Here is a 19,413-nt window from a genome sequence, read left to right as displayed (position 1 = left end):
ACCGTGAACGCCCATCTCTCATTGGTCACTGTCAGACTTAGGGGAGAAAGTGAGGTCTGCAGATGCTGGAGATCAGAGATGGAAATGTGTTGCTGGAAAAGCGCAGCAGGTCAGGCAGCATCTAGGGAACAGGAGAATCGACGTTTCGGGCATTAGCCCTCCTGAAGAAGGGCTAATGCCCGAAACGTCGATTATCCTGTTCCCTAGATGCTGCCTGACCTGCTGCGCTTTTCCAGCAACACATTTCCATCACTGTCAGACTTACTCTGTTCCTGTCACGCTCACTCACTTGCTGGCTCACGACTAATGCTCTCACATTCACCAAGCAAAGACGTTTGTCCCAAGCTCCAGGTATTAAGTGAGCAACAGCCTGTCACGCCTCATTCATCTTTCCTCCCCCAGCATTGGCCTGAATATCCACACCTCTCTTCCTTTCCCCCCACCAACGGAATGTAAAGAGAGGATTCGAGGTAAAGAGAATTGGAGAGAGGGAGTTTGGGAGGTAACGAGTGCAGAACGCAGAGAGCTCAGGAGAGCGGGGAATGGAGGGAAAGTGAAAGAGATTGTAAATGGAAGACGGAGTGAGAGACACAGAGGAACAGTGTGAGCATGGGAGGGAGATATGGATGGAGAGGGAAAAAGGCAGAGAGATGAATTGTGCAGAAGTCCAGGTCAGAGTGGTGGAAAGCAGAGGTGAAAGCAAGGACAGAGTGACTTCAACGCACCTGCTGAGTTCAGGCTAAATCCCTCCCCTTCCTGTGGACCAGAACTTGGGGCTGAGTCTGTCTCTCTCCAGCCCAGCTTCTTCAAAGCAAAACCAAACAACAATACCATTCACTCTGCTGCTTGGCGCTTTTTAATGAACATTATTTGTTGATTACAAATTGAAGTGATGGAGTACAGTCAGTGGGATGTTGCTGTTGCTCATTGGCCCCTAAGTTGTGAGAAACATTCTCATGTGTCCCTGTAACCCCACTGCGGGGTAACGTTGGACAGACAAGAGCTACCCTCAGTCTGTTAACATAGAGACAGACTGCTTCATCTCTGAAACTCTGAACTGATATGAGGAAATCCCGATGGACTGATTAACGACTGAATTGGATTGAGTGATGAATTTAGGTAAATGGATATTTCAGCGCATTCTTCAGAAGCTGTCGGAACCTATTCTGTGTCACTGCATAAATTGCGGTGTTTGTGCAGCAACTGAGGAGCTGCAGCATGAAGTCCAATTCCCGCAGATAAGGATGGAGATATACAGGGGTATTCCCAATGTCCTGAAACCGGGCCCACATAGAATACAGCATAAATATTGACCACAGCAGGATGAAATTAGCTGAGATCAAAAACAATAAAATGATGGACGTAATTCGATTTCTCATTTCTGTGTCGGACTGAGCGTCCACATTGGTGGCAGCTAGGAGTCTCCTGCGGGCTCTGCTGGTCACGATAATGTGTGTGGTGGTGAGACCATTGAGCAGCAGAATCAGGAGAAATGGAAGAGCCGGGGTGACAGTGTAGTGGATGGACTGGATTGTGACCCAGACATGGGAGGATTGAACACCATCTTTTGCATAACAAATCCAGTGGTGGTTTATCATCACATACTGAGTTGTGAGCATAAAATACCAGGAAATGTTCTTTAAACAGCTCAGCACAGTCACTGCTCCCAGAACCACTACCGCTGTTTTCTCACTGCAATATTTACTTTTCAGCTTCTGGCAACAAATGGCCACAAACCGATCAAATGTGAAAATGACGGTGAACCAGACAGAAGAGTGAATGGATGCATAAATCAGGACGGCGTGGATATTACACACGGGGATGGACGTGTAAAAATAAAACAACTCTGCATATACAACAGGAATCCTTCTCAGTATCAGTTCGAAGGTAATGACCAGTAGATCTGCCGCTGCCATAGCCACCAGGTAACATCTCACACATGGAGACAATCCACAATCTTTCTCACGCAGGACGTAGATTGTCAGTGCATTAACTGTGAGGAAGGAAAACAAGCAGATTATCCATCAGTCTGGACGCAAATTTCCTCGTCTGACTGAGGACCCAGTGAGATTATCGAATGTGTCACTGTACACAGGGAATTATTACTGAAATAATTGGAGCTGCAATAACAAATGGGAAATTCTGAATTACTGATAAAAATGTCACAAGCCACAAGAGACCCCCCTCCCCAAACACACAGAGACACGTCCATAAGAACAGATGGTTCCTGAAACATTCCCACACACTTGATCACACGAGAGCATGCACAGGTCACTTCTTTCCAGATTCTAATACAGAGGGTGAAAACGTTGCTGTTCCGAAGGATTCATTCCCGGTTCCTTGAAGAGAAAAAGAGTTTCGAAATTTCTGGTTTTCAGTCTAAGTTGTGGTGGATCCTGTGTCGTAAAGAAATGTAAACGCAGGGAAAACGTACTCAACACTGTCACTGCCTGAGGGACTTCGGAGCAGTCTCTTTCTCCCTGGAACGGGATCCTTTCCCTCGGCATCTGACCATTTGTGCAATTCATTGACGTCCGGCCGTTCACAAATAATGTCCGGGATAGAATGTTCGGGGAATGTCCGTTATAAAATATTGAGTACAGAATATTTGGGGAAATCTTCTGCAGCTACTTTGGCACCATTCCCCATATTTTCCTCCACTACATTGGTGACTGTATTGGAGTTATCTCGTGCTCACACGAAGAGATTGAACAGCTCATCACCTTCACAAATATATTCTAGCCAACCTCAATTTCACCTGGACCATTTTGGGCACGGAATCCCTTCCGAGACCTCGTCATCTCCATTTCTGGCGACCAATTAACAAAGGACATTTCCTACAAGTTTGACCTACGTAGATACTACACCTCCTTCTACCCTGCCTCTTGTACAAACGGGATTCCTTATTCACAATTGCTCTATCTCCGTCCCAACTGCTCCTAGGGGGACCAATTACACCGCAGACAAAACCCAGTTAGCCTCCTTCTTCACAGATTACAATTTACCTTCACACATGTTTGATGATGCCGTCCAGCGCATCTCGTCCACTTCCTGCACCAGTGGCATCCAACCCCAGTGCTCCCAATGCAACAAGGACAGAAACCCTTCACTTTCCACCCCACCAGCTTCTGCATACATCGCATCATCCTTTGCCATTTACGCCACCTACAAACAGACCCCACAACTTGGAATATATTTCCCTCCTTATCCTGATCAGAGGCCATTCCCTTCGCAAATTCCTCGTCAGATTGACGCCCTCCACCCGCCCTCATCCCACTCCCGACACTTTCCCCGGCCATCGCAAGACCTGCAAAATATGCGCCCACACCTCCTACCTCATATCCATCTACGGTCACAAAGGATCCTTTCGCATCCGACAGAAATTTATCTTTACCTCCGCCAATGTCACCTACAGTATCCTTTGCACCCAATTTGGTCTCCTCTATATCCGGGAGACTGAACGCCATCTTGCAGATCATTTCAGACTACACCTCTGGGGCACCCGCAGCAATCACCACCACCGCTCCATGTTGAACACTTCAACCCCGCCTCCCACTCCATCAACGACATGCAGGACCTGGCTTCTTCATCTAGAAACAATAACCAGCCGAAACCTTGAGGAGGACGCCTCAAATCCGCCATGAGACATTGCAACTGAACAGGGTCAATGTAGATTTCATTATTTTCCGCATTTCCTCTCCCCCCACGTTATCACAATCCGAAGCCTCCAACTCGGCACCGCATCCTTGAACTTTTCTTCATATTTCGCTTTTTCTGGTCCGCTTCCTCTCTGACCTGTCACCTTCTACCTCACCTTCACCTGTCTATCACATTCTCAGCTACCTTGCCCTTAGCCCCAACCTCTTTCCATTTGTTTCTCAGCCACCCAGCCGAGAAGGCTCATTCCTGATTAAGGGTTGATGTTCGAAAAGTTCAATTCCCCTTCTCCTCGGATGCTGCCTGACCTGTTGTGCTTTTCGAGCATTACATTCCTAGTTAGAAAACAGTCTGACACCATCCTACTCAAAGGTTCAGGCCTGATGGTTAATGTTTCATGAAGCACTGTCACCATCCCTGGGTATATCTTGACCCATCGGCAGGACAGACCCAAAAGTAATGTGGGTTCCCTGGGGTACAGTTAAGGAAGGGGTTACCCTGAAATTCACCAACATTGATTTCAGGACCCGGGAAATATCATGCTAACAGGTCAAAGGTGGTCAAGGAAAACGCCTGAGGATGGATATATCCTGCCCCCCTCCACCCCAACTCTCAGTGGTAACTCAGTTCCCCTTGACTTTGAAAACAAATCAAAGGAAGCACTGCGGGTGAGAAGGACACAGAACATACTCTGGGTCTGGGACTTCATGGCCATCACCAAGTGTGTCTCCACAGGTCCAATACTGACTGAGCAAGGAGAGACATCAGATACACAAAAATCAGACAGGGGCAAGTGATGGGGGAACCAAAAAGAAGGAAAAATTCTAACCAAACTCCTTTTTCCAGATGGATCAGTCCTTAACAGTATCTGTTGGAGCAGCCAGCACACAGTTCTGGAGGAGGGAATGCCTTATCCGCCTCATATTGAAGATCCTGCCCATTCTGTTATATGCCATTCCCTCCTGTGAAGTAGGACATACTTCGAAATGACCAAGCAAATAGAAACTGGTCCCCCATGAGGCACCATGGGCTATCAGCAGCTGCAACATCAATGGTGTTCCCTCCATCATAAAATCAGAAGTGGACTGCTCAGCCATGGTTCCAAAATGTTCAGTAACATTCATAACTACACCTAGACTGAAGCAGGCTATTCAGCCCATCAAGTGTTTTAAACAGGAATAGAATTAGGCTATTCAGCTATTCGAGCCTGTTGTTCAGCTATTGAAGCTGATCTTTTAATATCTCATTCCTGGTCCATTGGAAATTGCAGAAAACATTCATCCTTTCAAAACAGCCGCACAGGAATATGGGAGGACTGGTTATTGAGCCGGGAGAAGGGATAAGTTTGGGATAAATGTGTCTTTATCAATTCAACACAAATTAACGACTGCAGTGACACAGTGACCAGTACTGGGATCTCAACGATTAGCAATGTTTTAGAGAAATGCAACAGATGTATTCTAACTTAGATAGTCAGAAAATTAATTTATCAAGAGGAGGTAGAGAATCTCTAATTCGATAAGCAATGGACAGTGGCTTGGCAACTGAAATGTAACGTGGGTATATGAAAACTATGATATTTATCAGCAAGAATAACAGGCTGTATGTTAATTAAATGTAGGGGGCTAACAGGACTTAGAGACACAGTGTGTCCTGTTGCGTTCAGTCTGACCTTCTCAGACATGGGAAGTGTTGCTCCATCTCTGTGATGGTCTGCTCCCTAATGTTCCCAGTGACCCCACAGCTCTCGTTACACACGGGATATTTTGTAGTGGTTGGTTGGGGTTGTGGAGTGGTGAGGCGTAATGTGTTTTGAGCCGTGTTTCAAGGGGATGGCCTTTATTCTGAAGGCTATCATTTCTGGCTACATAGATACCTGAAGACGATGGGAATAGCTGACTGCTTCTGAATGAAGAAGCTCTGGTTGCTGCCAGGACAGTGGGTATTCACCAAAATGATGTACTGTACATAGTCACGCTGCAACATTAATGGAGTGAGAGGCGGAGGCTCCAATCACAAAATAAGAATGAAAGGCATTACAGATCAGCTGAAATTGATAGGTACAATACATTTTCAATCCATAACAGAGAAACATTAAATCAGAGATATATCTCTCCAGCACACAACACTGTGTCGATCAAGATCTTCTCAGTCCAACCCAGCAATCTGCCGAGTGCAGAAAACTGCAGACCACAGCAGTGCATTGCTCTATAAACCTAAACTAGACATCTGTCCAGCACGGGGAGTTGAGCAGACCACAGCATTGCCTCGATCTTTAAACTCGGACTAGATGTATGTTCATCACTGGGAGCTATGAAAAACACTGCATTGCATTGATCTTTAAACACAGACTAAATATCAGTCCAGTACACCGAGCTATGCAGAGCACAAATCTACAAATCCTGATTAGATGTCTTGCCAGCACCGGGAGCTATGCAGACCGCAATAGTGCATTGATCTACGAACCCGAAATGGAAATCAGTCCAGCACGCGGACCTATGCAGAACACAGCAGTGCATTGACCTATAAACCCAGACTAGATATCTGTCCACAGTGTGCAACTGGGAATGCACATCAGGCCAGGCAGCATGCAAAGAGCAAGAGAATCAGAGTTTCAGGCACAAGGCCTGATCAGATTCCTGATGAAGGGATTATGCCAGAAACGTTGATTCTCCTTCTCCTTGGATACTGAATTGCCTGCTGTACATTCCCAGAAGCACACTCTCGACTCTTTTTCCAGCATCTGAGTCCTCACTTTCTGATTGGTCTCTGTCCAGCACTGGGAGCTAGGGAGACCGCAACACTGCAGTGATCTATAAATTAAAAAAGATATCTGTCCAGCATGGGGAGCTACGCAGACCATCGCAGTGCATTGATCTATAGACCTGAACAATTTATCTGTCCAGCACCAGAATCTATGCAGACCACAGCTGTTAAATTGCATCGAGGTCATCCTGAGTGAAGTAATTTAGGAGAGGTTGAGTTTAATTTTAGTTCGCTTTCTCCAACTTTGAATGTTTTTTTGGAAATACTCTTCAAAAGTAAAGTGAGAATAGATTGTAGAGTCATGAAACAACCCCAATGGCAGCATATGGGCCAGCAAAGGGCATGTCTGTCTCTTTCTATTACTATCTCAAGGACAACGTTGCAAGGAATCGTAGAAAACTGCTCTGAGTCTTCAAAGGTATTCTTTGAAGAAGGAAACAGCTTCAGGACAGTGGAATGTCGTAAAGATGGTGGCAGGTCAGAATGTTCCAGTTTGAACACCTATGCTCCACCGATTCTTTCTTATATATTCTATTTTATGGAGAGTATATTGTTTCTAAACTATTATATTTTTAACGTAACTCATTTGGGAAAGGAGGAAGTGAGTCCCAGATCAGATGATCGCGAGGGGAATCAAGGCTTCAAGGTTTAAAGAACAGTTATGCCTGGAGACATGTCCAAGTGCGGTTTGGATACTGGGCCCCGGACAGTCTGGAGACTGTTTCTGGTGCAGTTTGAAGACTCGGCCCCGTGCAGTCTGGAGACTGGGCCAAGTGTGGTCTGGCGACTTGGACCGGTGTCCCATAGACAATGGGCCCGATGCAGTTTGGAGACTGGTCCCAGAATGTTCTGCAGTCTGGCCCAGTGTGTCCCAGAGACTGGGTCTGCTGCGGCCTGGACACTTGGCCCGGTGTGCTTTGGACACTGGCCCTGGTATAGTCTGGAGCCTGGGCCTCATATGGCCTTGAGACTGGGCACGGTGCGGTCTGGAGACTGAACCTGGTGTGATCTACAGTCTCGAGACAAGATATTGTATAATGTCTCTAGTGATATTTGGTCCAATGGAAGATAGTCGTGGGAAGTGTTAGTCGAATCTGAGGACATGGGGAAGCACTTCGTTATTACTTTTCGTCAGTATTCTCATTGGAAAATGGCAATGTCATTCAGAATACGGAGATACAGGCTACAAGATTATGTGGGAATGATGTTGACAAAGGGGTGGTTTTCGCAATTTTGGAAGATCTGAATATAGCTATTAACCCTGGGCCAGCGGGATTTATTCTCGGGTTCTCTGGAAATCCAGGGGGGCGTTACAGAGTCTTTGACTTCAAAATATATGTCATCATTGTCGACAGAAGTAGTGCCAGAAGACTGGAGGATAGCAAAAGTTGTTCTCTTGCTTAAGAAGGGTTATCGGGACAACCCTGGTAACTAAAGGGCAGTACGCCTTATATCAGTTGTGAGTAAGATGTGGGAAAATTTTGTGAGAGGTAAGATTTGTAATCATCTGGAAAGGAATAATTTGATTAGAAGTAGTCAACATAGTTTTGTGAAGCGTAGGTCGTGCCTCACCAACCTTATTGGGTTCTTCGATAAGGTGAGAAAACAGGTGAGTGAAGGTAAAGTGGTGGATGTGGTGTACAAGGACTTCAGTAAAACATTTGATAAGATTACACACGATAGGGTATTGCACAAAATACGGAGTTTTAGGATTCAAGATGATTCAGCGGTTTAGATCAGATATTGGCTATCTGAAAGAAGACAGAAGGTACGTGGAAAATACTCATCCGGGAGGTGAATTACCAGTGATGTGCTACAAGGACCAGTTTTGGGACCACTGCAACTTGTCATTTTTATAAATGATCTGGATGTGGGCGAAGATGGATGGGTTCGTAAATTTGCGGGCGACACGAGGGGAGGCAAAGTTGTGGATCGTTCTGATGATTACATAAGATGCAGCACTAGACTGAGAAGTGGCAATTAGAGTTTAATGCAAGAAAGTTTGAGGTAGTTCAATTCGGAAGAAATGACAATAATGCAGGTTATTGAGCTAATGGGAAAAGTCTTGGCATTTTAGATGAACAGAGAGATCTCGTTGTCCAGGTGCATACATACCTGAAAGTTGCCACTCAGGTTTATAGGGTCGTTAAGAAGGCATATTGTGTGTTAGCGTTTATTTGTAGGGGGAACTGAGTTTCGGAGCCAAAAGGGCAAGGTTCAACTGAGCAAGACACTGGTAAGGCCCCACCTGGATTATTGCCTGTAGTTCTGGTCAGTGCATTATATGAATGATGTGAAAGCTTTGGGCATGTTCCAGATGAGATTTTCGAGAATGTTGCCTGTCATGGAAGGAATGTCTTACGAGGAAAGGGTGAATGAGGACTTACACTGTATCCGTTGGAGAGAAGAAGGTTTAGAGGTGACTTCACCGAGATGTACAAGATAATCAGAAGATTGGATAGAATGGACAGTGAGAGCCTTTTATCCTCAGATGGTGAAGGCAAACACGAGGAGGCATAGCTGTAAATTGAGGGGTGATAGACATCGGATTGATATTACGTGTAGTTTCTTCAATCAGAGTGCAATACGGGCCAGGAATGACCTGCCTGAAACAGTAGTTTCAGTAAGCGAATTTAAACGGGCCACGGATAGACATATGGATAATGGAACGGTGTAGGTTAAATGTGAATCAGATTATTTTCATTGTTCGGTGGCATTGAGTGCCGAAGGGCCTTTACTCCGCTGTAACTTTCTATGTTCTATGAGTGTCGGCCCGGTGCAGCCTGGAGACTAGACATGTTGCAGTCTGGAGACTGGGCCTGGTGCAGTCTGGAAACTCGGCCTGGTGCGGTCTGGAGACTGGGCCCAGTGCTGTCTGGATACTTGTTGCTTGCACAGACAGGGTTGTAATTCGAGTCAGTTCTTTCTTTCATTTTTATTCTTCTGATGGACTTTCCTTTATTATTCTTTCAGGTTTGTACCAAATACTTAATAATCTACACCAAGATTTCTTGTACCTATGATGGCGCGTAAGTGAAGTCATTGCAAACGTTCTGCAGCAATCATTAAACTGCACGTGACAATGAAGCCAATTCAATTCAAATGTGAGAGTCACTGTCTTTGATGCTCCTTCCAAACAAACCTGCTACTTGTGCGGTGACATGGAGCGTCCGGAGAGAATTTTATGACTTTACTTTAAACACAAGAGGGAGAGACAGACAGTGAGAGAGTGAGGGGGAACATTTTGATTCCCATTTCACGGGATTTACTCCCAAATAACAGAGACCCAAATACTCAGAGATGCTGAAGCACGCACGCGCGCGCGCGCACAAACACACACACATACACACACACACACGCGCGCGCACACACACACACACACCATATTCGCGCAGACATATGGAGATATTCAGCCCTTCATAGAACATAGAACATAGAAGAATACAGCGCAGTACAGTCCCTTCGGCCCTCGATGTTGCGCCGATCCAAGCCCACCTAACCTATACTAGCCCACTATCCTCCATATGCCTATCCAATGCCCGCTTATATGCCCATAATGAGGGAGAGTCCACCACTGCTACTGGCAGGGCATTCCATGAACTCACGACTCGCTGAGTAAAGAACCTACCCCTAACATCTGTCCTATACCTACCCCCCCCACCCCCCCCTTAATTTAAAGCTATGCCCCCTTGTAATAGCTGACTCCATACGTGGAAAAAGATTCTCACTGTTGACCCTATCTAAACCCCTAATCATCTTGTACACCTCTATCAAGTCACCCCTAAACCTTCTTTTCTCCAATGAAAACAACCCCAAGTGCCTCAGCCTTTCCTCATACGATCTTCCTACCATACCAGGCAACATCCTGGTAAACCTCCTCTGCACCCGTTCCAGTGCCTCCACATCCTTCCTATAGTATGGTGACCAAAACTGCACACAATACTCCAGATGTGGCCGCACTAGAGTCTTATACAACTGCAAAATGACCTCAGGACTCCGGAACTCAATTCCTCTACCAATAAAAGCCAGTACGCCATATGCCGTCTTCACCGCACAATTTACCTGGGTGGCAACTTTCACAGATCTGTGTACATGGACACCAAGATCCTTCTGCTCATCCACACTACCAAGTATCCGACCATTAGCCCAGTACCCCATCTTTTTGTTACTCTTACCAAAGTGAATCACCTCACACTTAGCTACATTGAACTCCATTTGCCACCTTTCTGCCTAGTTCTGCAGCTTATCTATATCCTGCTGTAACCTGCCACATCCTTCCTCACTGTCTACAACTCCTCCGACTTTCGTATCAGCCGCAAACTTGCTCACCCAACCTTCTAACCCCTCCTCTAGGTCATTTATAATAATGACAAACAGAAATGGTCCCAAAACAGATCCTTGCGGAACACCGCTAGTGACGACACTCCAAGATGAACCTTGGCCATCAACTACTACCCTCTGTCTTCTTCCAGCCAGCCAACTCCTAATCCAAACTTCCAACTCACCCTCAATGCCATACCTCCGTATTTTTTGCAGTACTCTACCATGGGGAACCTTATCAAACGCCTTACTAAAATCCATATACACCACATCTACCGCTTTCTCCTCGTCCACCTCCTTAGTCACCTTCTCAAAGAATTCAATAAGGTTTGTGAGGCACGACCTGCCCTTCACAAAACTATGCTGACTATCCTTGATCACATTATTCCTATCCAGATGTTCATAAATCCTATCCCTTATAATTCTCTCTAAGATTTTGCCCACAACAGAAGTGAGACTCACCGGCTTATAGTTACTAGGGTTATCCCTACTCCCCTTCTTGAACAAGAAAACCACATTTGCTAGCCTCCAATCTTCTGGCACTACTCCTGTAGACAACGAGGACATAGAAATCAAGACCAATGGCTCTACAATCTCCTCCCTTGCTTCCCAGAGAATCCTAGGATAAATGCCATCAGGCCCAGGGGACTTACTTATTTTCACCCTTTCCAGAATTTCCAACACCTCTTCTCTACATACCTCAAAGCTATCCATTCTACTTAATTGTGACTCAGCATTCACATCGACAACAATGTCCTGTTCCTGAGTGAATACTGACGAAAAGTATTCATTCAGTGTCTCCCCAATCTCTTCAGCCTCCACACGCAAATTCCCACTATTATCCTTGACTGGACCTATTCCTACCCTAGTCATTCTTTTATTCTTCATGCGTGCCTTGTCATTCCGTGGCTGATCTGAACATGGCCTCACCTTTATTTCCACCTGGGAAATAACGAAGGGCAAGGGACTTTCATGTGAGAATGAGGGCATTTTGGACCGGTGAATAAAATTCTATTAGTTTGATAAAAGTCCTGAAAAAGGATATACCTACTCCACAAGTTTATGTTACAATTTGTGCAAGAGTAATTGTGAAGGAACTGGATAAAAACTTTCAAAAGATGATTGGGGGAAGCTGTTGAAGGTTAAAGGATTTCAGGGAAGTGGGAGTCATTCAAAAGTGAGATAGTGAGACTTCAGGAATTACATGTTCCCGTCAAGGTGAAGGGAAATGCGAACAGGAGTAGGGCACAGGATTTGTCAGGGGATATTGAGGCTTTGGACAAGGAAAATAGAAGGCATACGTCAGGTACAGGCAAGTGCTATCAAAGGAATCCCTTGCGCATACGGAGTGTAGGAGAACACTTACCAAGGAAATCAGGAGGGCAAAACAGGTGCATGAGGTAGCTTTGGCTATGAGGTTAAGGAGATTTGAAAGAGATTCGACAAAAGAGAACCTGGAGAGACATTAGAGCCCCATAAAAATCAATCAGCCATCTAATGTTTGGCTCCACGGGAGATGAATAAGAATTATTAGGTCTATTGTAATATGTACTCACGTGAAGACAGTGAAAACTTTACAAGTCGCCACTTGTGACACAATCTTAGATACAAAGCTACCCGCCGCTCCCCACACCCTCCCAAACCCCCCCCTCCCCGCCCCCCCCCCCCCCCCCCACACACACACACACCTCCATGATACAAAATCTTGGTAGAAATCAGAAAAATAAAGAAAATAAAATTAAGTGTAAAACATTACGGCATTTCCTGCAGTAGAGGAAAAACACAGAAAATCAGTTCATTGTTCAACAACAGAGTCCATAAGCATCTGGCCATGCTGGGTTCACACTCTACATCAGGACTCGACCTCCCCCACTCCGCTGCCTTATAGCCTGTTTCTGCTCGAAGGGTGAGGTCCCACACAAAAACTTCACGTCGGTATTTACTCTAGAGGAAAATGAGGAAGAGAGGAAAGTCAGAGAAATAAAAATAACTGATCTTTGAAACGAGACCACATTACAGTCGCGGAAGAGCTGACGGTCTTAAAACGCATAACCACAGGTTACAAACCCAGGGCATGTTCAAATGTATCCCGGAATCACTGCAGGAAGCTGGGAAAGAAACTGTGCTAGCACGGGCTGAGATGTTTGTATCATTCCTTAGAGTACTGGTGAAGGGTTACTGGATCGTTAATTCCGACTTCTCTGCACAGATGTTGCCAGACCTGTTGAAGTTTCACATAACCTTCTGTCTTTCTTACTGATTTACAGAATCTGCAGTCCTTTCAAAATTTTTTTATTTGTATCATTGACAGCCACGGGTGAGTATTTGAAGGCATCTAATGTGGCAACAATATTTTTAAAAAGGCTGCCTGGAACTGCAGACCAGTGATTCTGACGTCAGATGTGGCTAAATGTGTATAGGAGCTTTTGGGAGACAGGATTTACATGCATTGGGGAAAAAAAAGACTGATTAAAGATAGTCAGCATGGCTTTTTGTGTGGGAGAACTGGTCTCAAAAATAATTGACATAAGTGACCAAGAAGATATATGAAGGGCAATCAGCACACATTGTCTAAGTGGACCTTAGCAAGCCCCAACATTTGGGAGAGCTAGCCAATTTGATACAGCAATGTCTTAACAGTCGGAGGCAGAAGGTGCTGGGAGAGATTTGTTGTTTCTACTGGTCGCGTGTGACCAGCGGTGTGCCACAAGGAGCAGGATGCTTGTTTTCATTGTTTTTGTAAATGATTTGGATGGGAATGTAGGAACCTTGGAACGTAAGTTTGACGATGAAACCCCCAAAATGATTTGTTATAGTGGGTCGTGAAAAAGCTTCCGGAAAAGAACAGTGCCTCAGTGGTTCGTATTGTTGCTTCAATGCACCAGGATCGCAGATTCGATGCCAGCCTCGGGCAACTTTCTGTGTGGAGTTCACACATTCTCCCCGTGTCTGCCTGGCTTTCCTCCGGGTGCTCTGGTTTCCTCCCACAATCCAAAGATGTGCAGGTCAGATGAATTGGCCATGCAAAATTGCCCATAAGTTAGGAGCCTTAATCAGAGGGAAATGGGTTGGGTTGGGTTAACTTCGGAGGGTCGGTGTGGACTTGTTGGGCAGAAGGGCCTGTTTCCACACTATAGGTAATCTAATCTTGATCTAATGGGCCAGTGGCCTGAGGAATGACAGATGGAGCTTCTTTCTGTTAAATGTGAAATGTTGCATTTTCAAAGTTTGTGACAAGATTTGTAGCCCGGGTGCTCGTTGTTGTGGCTTTGTTCACCGAGCTGGTAATTTGTGTAGCAGACGTTTCGTCCTCTGTCTAGGTGATATCCTCAGTGCTTGAGAGACTCCTGTGAAGCGCTTCTGTGATGTTTCCTCGGCACTTAAAGTGATTTGTCCCTGTCGCTTCCGGTTGTCAGTTCTAGCTGTCCGCTGCAGTGGCAGGTATATTGGATCCAGATCGATGTGTTCGTTGATGGAATCTGTGGATGAGTGCCATGCCTCTAGGAATTCCCTGGCTGTTCTCTGTTTGGCTTGTCCTATAAAAGTAGTCCTATAAAACAGCCATGGAATTCGCAGAGGCATGGCACTCATCCATAGATTCAATCAATAAGCACATTGACCTGGACCTAATATACTGGCGACTGCAGCGGACAGCTAGAACTGACAACCGGAAGCGGCAGGGAGAAATTACTATACGTGCTGAGGAAACAACACAGAAGCGCTTCATAGGAGGTGCCCAAGCACTGAGGAAGCCCCTCGACAGGGGACGAAATGTCTGCAACACAAATTCCCAGCTCGGTGAACAGAACCACAACAATGTTGCATTTTGTTCGACAAACCAACGCAGGATTTACACAGTTAACGGTTGGGCCCTGGGCAGTGTTTTGCAACAGAGAAACCCAGGTTGCAGGCACATAGTTCTTTGAAAGTGGAGTCGCAGGTCGACAGGGTAGGGAAGAGGGTATTATACATGCTTACCTTCAACTGACACACCATTGAGTATAGGAATTGGGACATCATGTTGTGACTATGCAAGAGACTAGTAAGGACACATTTGTTGTACTGAGTACAATTCTTGTCGCCCTTCTATAGGAAGGATGTTATAAACTGGAAAGGAGACAAAATATTTTAAATGATGTGGCGGAGATGGGAGGTTTTGAGATATATGGCAAGTCTGTGATTTTGTTCCCTTTGCGTAGGAGGATGTGAGGTTACCCTACAGAGGTTTATAAAATCATGAGGGACACAGATAAGATGCACGGCCAAGGCCTTTTTCCCACAGTAAGTGTGTCTGACACCAGAGAGGATAGGTTTAAGGTGAGAGGGAAGATATTTAAAACGGATCTAAGGGGCAGTTGTTTCTCACAGAGGGTTGTATGTATATGTAGCCAGCTATCAGAGGAACTGGTATTGCTGAGTACAATTACAACATTTAAAAGACAATTGGATGGGTACATGTACAGGAAAGATTTGGCCGAGTATGTGCCAAAAGCAGAAAAAAATGGAACCAGTTCCGTTTAAGAAACATGGTAGAGAGAATTCCTGATGCTGATGTGGTGCTACAGACCTCAGCAGCAGCAGAAGCATACTTATATTCAACCACGATCTGCAACTTTTTCTTCTGGGGATAATCCCTCAGACTGCCGTTACTACCGAGGCGATCTATGGTTCAGTGATAAGTGTGGGTGAACATTCCAGACAGAACCATGTGTACCTAAACCTGATGGCAAACCTTTAACCTACGCACTTACTGCTTACATTCCAAACAGTTGGACTAACATCTGACAGAGCGGGCACAATAATCCCAAGACCAACAGACCAACAGTCCAGCCACATTCAGTCAGAAGTGGTGATGGACGGTTAAACAACTCACTGGAGGAGATGGCTCAAAATATCCCCATCCAAAACAATGGAACAGCTCTGTAGCTCAGTGTAAAAGACAAGGATGTAGTATCTGCAGCATCCCCAGCCAGAAGCAGTTAATCATTGATCTACCTAACCCCCGCATGATGCCCACAGCATCACAAATGCCAGTCTTAAATCAATTCGATTTTTTCCACGTGACGTGAAGAAAGGACAGAACACAGTAACTTGACAAAGTCAATGGGCCCTGACATCATTCCTGCAATAGGACTGAAGAGTTGTGCTGCATAACTGGGGAAGTTGTTTCATTCCAGCTCCAACTCTGTTTTCTCCCTGGGAATGTGGAAAATTACTCAACTATGTCCTATTCTCCAAGAGGGGAATAATTTCAATAAGAACATGTACCACACCCACAGACTCATCACGATAGTGAAATTCGTGGAAGTTCTTCTTGACAGCTGTCGAGCTGCACAGAAACGGCTAAGCAAGGCGATCAATTGTATCAAATTGCTCCGAGGTGCAAAGGATAGACCCAGATGGAATTCATGATTTGGAGATGCCGGTATTGGACTGGGGTGTACAAAGTTAAAAATCACACAACACCAGCTTATAGGCCAATAGTTTTAATTGGAAGCACTTGCTGTCGGAGCGCTGCTCCGTCATCGAGTTTTGTACTTTTCGAGTTTTACTTTTAACCCCGGATACAGCACCGATCTTTAGCTTCCCTATCGGAAAAAGGAACAGGTAGTACGGTCCTACCGACCCTGTCGAGGCCTCCTTCCTAACATCTGACAGCTTGTGACAACCTCTACAGAGCTTTCCCATCGACTGCACAGAATCATCGGGAAATGAGTAAGCCATTCAATACGTTAAGCATCCCCCATTCCAGTTCTTGAACATCTCCCTCATGCACTTCTCCCCCAAAATGTATGCACCCCTCAATGTTATCAACCAATGGAAAAATATTAAACATTAACTTCAGCCATCCCTTCGATCCATCGTTTTGTAGCCCCATTCAATGTAATGATGTCTGATCCTTTATCTTCAAACCATGGTCCTGCGCTATCTCTTCCCATTTAGTGTCTATGCATATTCAGTGCGTTTGATCTCACAGGCTTGAGTGGGACAGAATTCCCCAAGTTCAACAGTCTCTGGGAGCAGATATTTATTCTCGTCTCAATGCAGAGTGTCCTGGCTGTACCTCATAATGTGGCCTCTTGTTTCAGACGTCCCAACCAGGGGAATTATTATCCTTGTTTCGAACCTGTCTCACCATCACAGGTCCATATTATTTACTCAGATCTCCACTCATTTTCCTAAACCCCTTGGAATAGAGGCTCAGTTCACACAAAGTATGTTCCCACAACATGCCTGATATCCCAGGGATCCTTCACTGCACTCCCTGAAGGTCAGTTTTGTCCTTTATTAGGGACAGAAATCAAAACTGCACATAATGTTGCACAATGTTAGACAAGGGATCTCACCAAATTGCAGCTACAGTAAGACACCCTTACTCCTGTTTTCAAATTCCCTTAAAATGATGGTCAATACACCATTTATCTACCTAAACTTTGCTTTCAGTGACGAGTGTACAAGAAGATCCAGATTATTTCCAATATTACAGCTAACCACTTAGTGGGTGTATGTACACTAGTCACTGTGTCAATGCCATTCCCAGTACTGATCTCTGGCGCCGGAACTCACAGCTGTGGATGAACCTCGAGGGTCTGTGCAGATTTAAACAAGAAAATCTGCATAAGTCCCTTAAAAATAATATTTTTAACCTATCCCGTTCCAAATGGCAGGCTACTGTCCTATTGTTCCCACCAAAGTACACAACATCACATTTACACATATTGGTCTTCATCTGCCATGTACATGTCCATTCTCCCCACTTGTCTCAGTCACCTTGAAGCATTTTGATATCCTTCTTACCCACTCGCAGTTAGACACCGTTTCGTCCTGTAAGCAGGCTTGGAAATATTGCACTTGGGTCCAACAACCCTAGGTATATTGAGGTATATTGGGAATACCTGAGGCCCAAGGCCCAATTCCTGTCAGACAGCATGATTCGTCCACCCCCAAAAAAGTATTCTCACACTCAGGGATCAGTGCAGAAGCCCCCTCTGGACTTCCTGGTTTGCTGACGTTCATTGAGTACTCCCCTGTCTGCGTTTTTACTTCTGAGGTGCATCACCTCATATTTATCAGTGTTACATGGCATCTGTCATTGATCTGGCCATTCCATCTACATGTTCCTGTTACATAACACCTACCTTCTCACCAACAAACAAGCACTTATTAACCACATTCCCTCACCACACTCAACATCCACATCTCCAATATTTTAGAGTACCCCAAATAGGAAGTGACACAGCACTGATCCTTGTGTTACACGTTCCCAGTCACACAAACAGCCTTCTGCCAGCACCCTCCTTCTCCTTCCTCTGAAATAGTTTTGGATCTAACTTGCTAATTTAACCTTGATAACATAAGATTATAATAAATTTATCAGTTTCCCATGTGGGGCTTTGTCAATGGATTTGGTGAGAAAACCATTAAAAGAACTCCTTGAAAACTTTCAATAAAAATCATTAGGTATGACTTCCCTCCGATAAAGCAATGGTGACTGTCCTTGATGAAACATTGCCTCTCAAATGGAGATCCATTTTATTGTTCTTTTTATTCTCCAATAGCTTCCCTGAAAGTGAACTGATACTCACTGATCTACAGTGCCCTGGTCTTTCTGCACCACCCTTCCAGTACAGTGTAACTGCATCCATCCTCTAGCTTCTCTCTCCTGTCACCAGATTCTACATATATTAAAAAATTGGTCAGGTCTTTTCTTCCTTATCTCCAACAGCAGCCTGGGATAAAACACATCCGGATCATTTTTATTCAATTTTTAGACCAGCTAAAACCATCAATTGAAGTTCACATCTTATATGAATTTGCTAAATAGCTTCCCACTCCATCTTCTCAAATTCTGTCCATGCCTCCTCCTTCACACACAGTTGGTTTCTAACGCGTTCTAACTGTTCGCTTGTAATATTATTCTGCTTGATATCCTTGTGGAAAATCTTGCCTGCTACTAATTCTCCAAGTCCCTGTTTTATTCAGCCCTTTCTGTGTGAACTTTCTCGTTTTCATTAAGATTGCTTTTCAATCGTTGAAACTCGAGGTAACACAGGCCGAGTTCCCTCACCAGAAAATCTTGCCATCATTGGGATTAATCTGGAGAATGTCCTTTCAGTATATGTTGCCAGTATATTTTTCCCTAGATCAGGACACCGAAACTTTACACAGTATTAAAGGCACAGTCTCAGCAACACTCGGCGTAAGCGAGGGAAGACACATTTACCTTTAATAAAAGTAAATTACTGTAGATGCTGGAATCAGTACTGAAAACAAAAAAATGCTGAAGACCACAGCTGTTCAGAGAGCACCAACGGAGAGAGAGCAAACTAATGCTTCCAGTCTGGATGACTGTTCGTTATCTACATTCTGATTCCCATTAAATAAAGATAAACCGAAAATCTATCTTCATGTTTCCACATGTTTCTCCAATACACATTTCTTCAGTTTCTTTCTAATAGCGTGCTGTGGCATTTCTTTAAAAAAAATCCTCCTGAATATACAATTATATCATATCTGTTGGTCTCCATTGTTTATATCTACAAGCGATATCTTCAAGAAAAAACGTCTGAAAATTGCAACTTCCCTTTCATATATGCATTCTCTTGAAGTTTGCTATTACTTTCTAAATGACCAATACCACATTTGTTATAACAGATTTAAACAGATTCC

This window comes from Chiloscyllium plagiosum, unplaced genomic scaffold (assembly GCF_037043375.1).
Source record: "Chiloscyllium plagiosum isolate Xiang-an unplaced genomic scaffold, Cpla_swu_hap1 HiC_scaffold_38, whole genome shotgun sequence".
NCBI lineage: Eukaryota > Metazoa > Chordata > Chondrichthyes > Orectolobiformes > Hemiscylliidae > Chiloscyllium > Chiloscyllium plagiosum.
The sequence above is the reverse complement of the archived record's forward strand: the minus strand, read 5'-3'. Positions refer to the sequence as shown.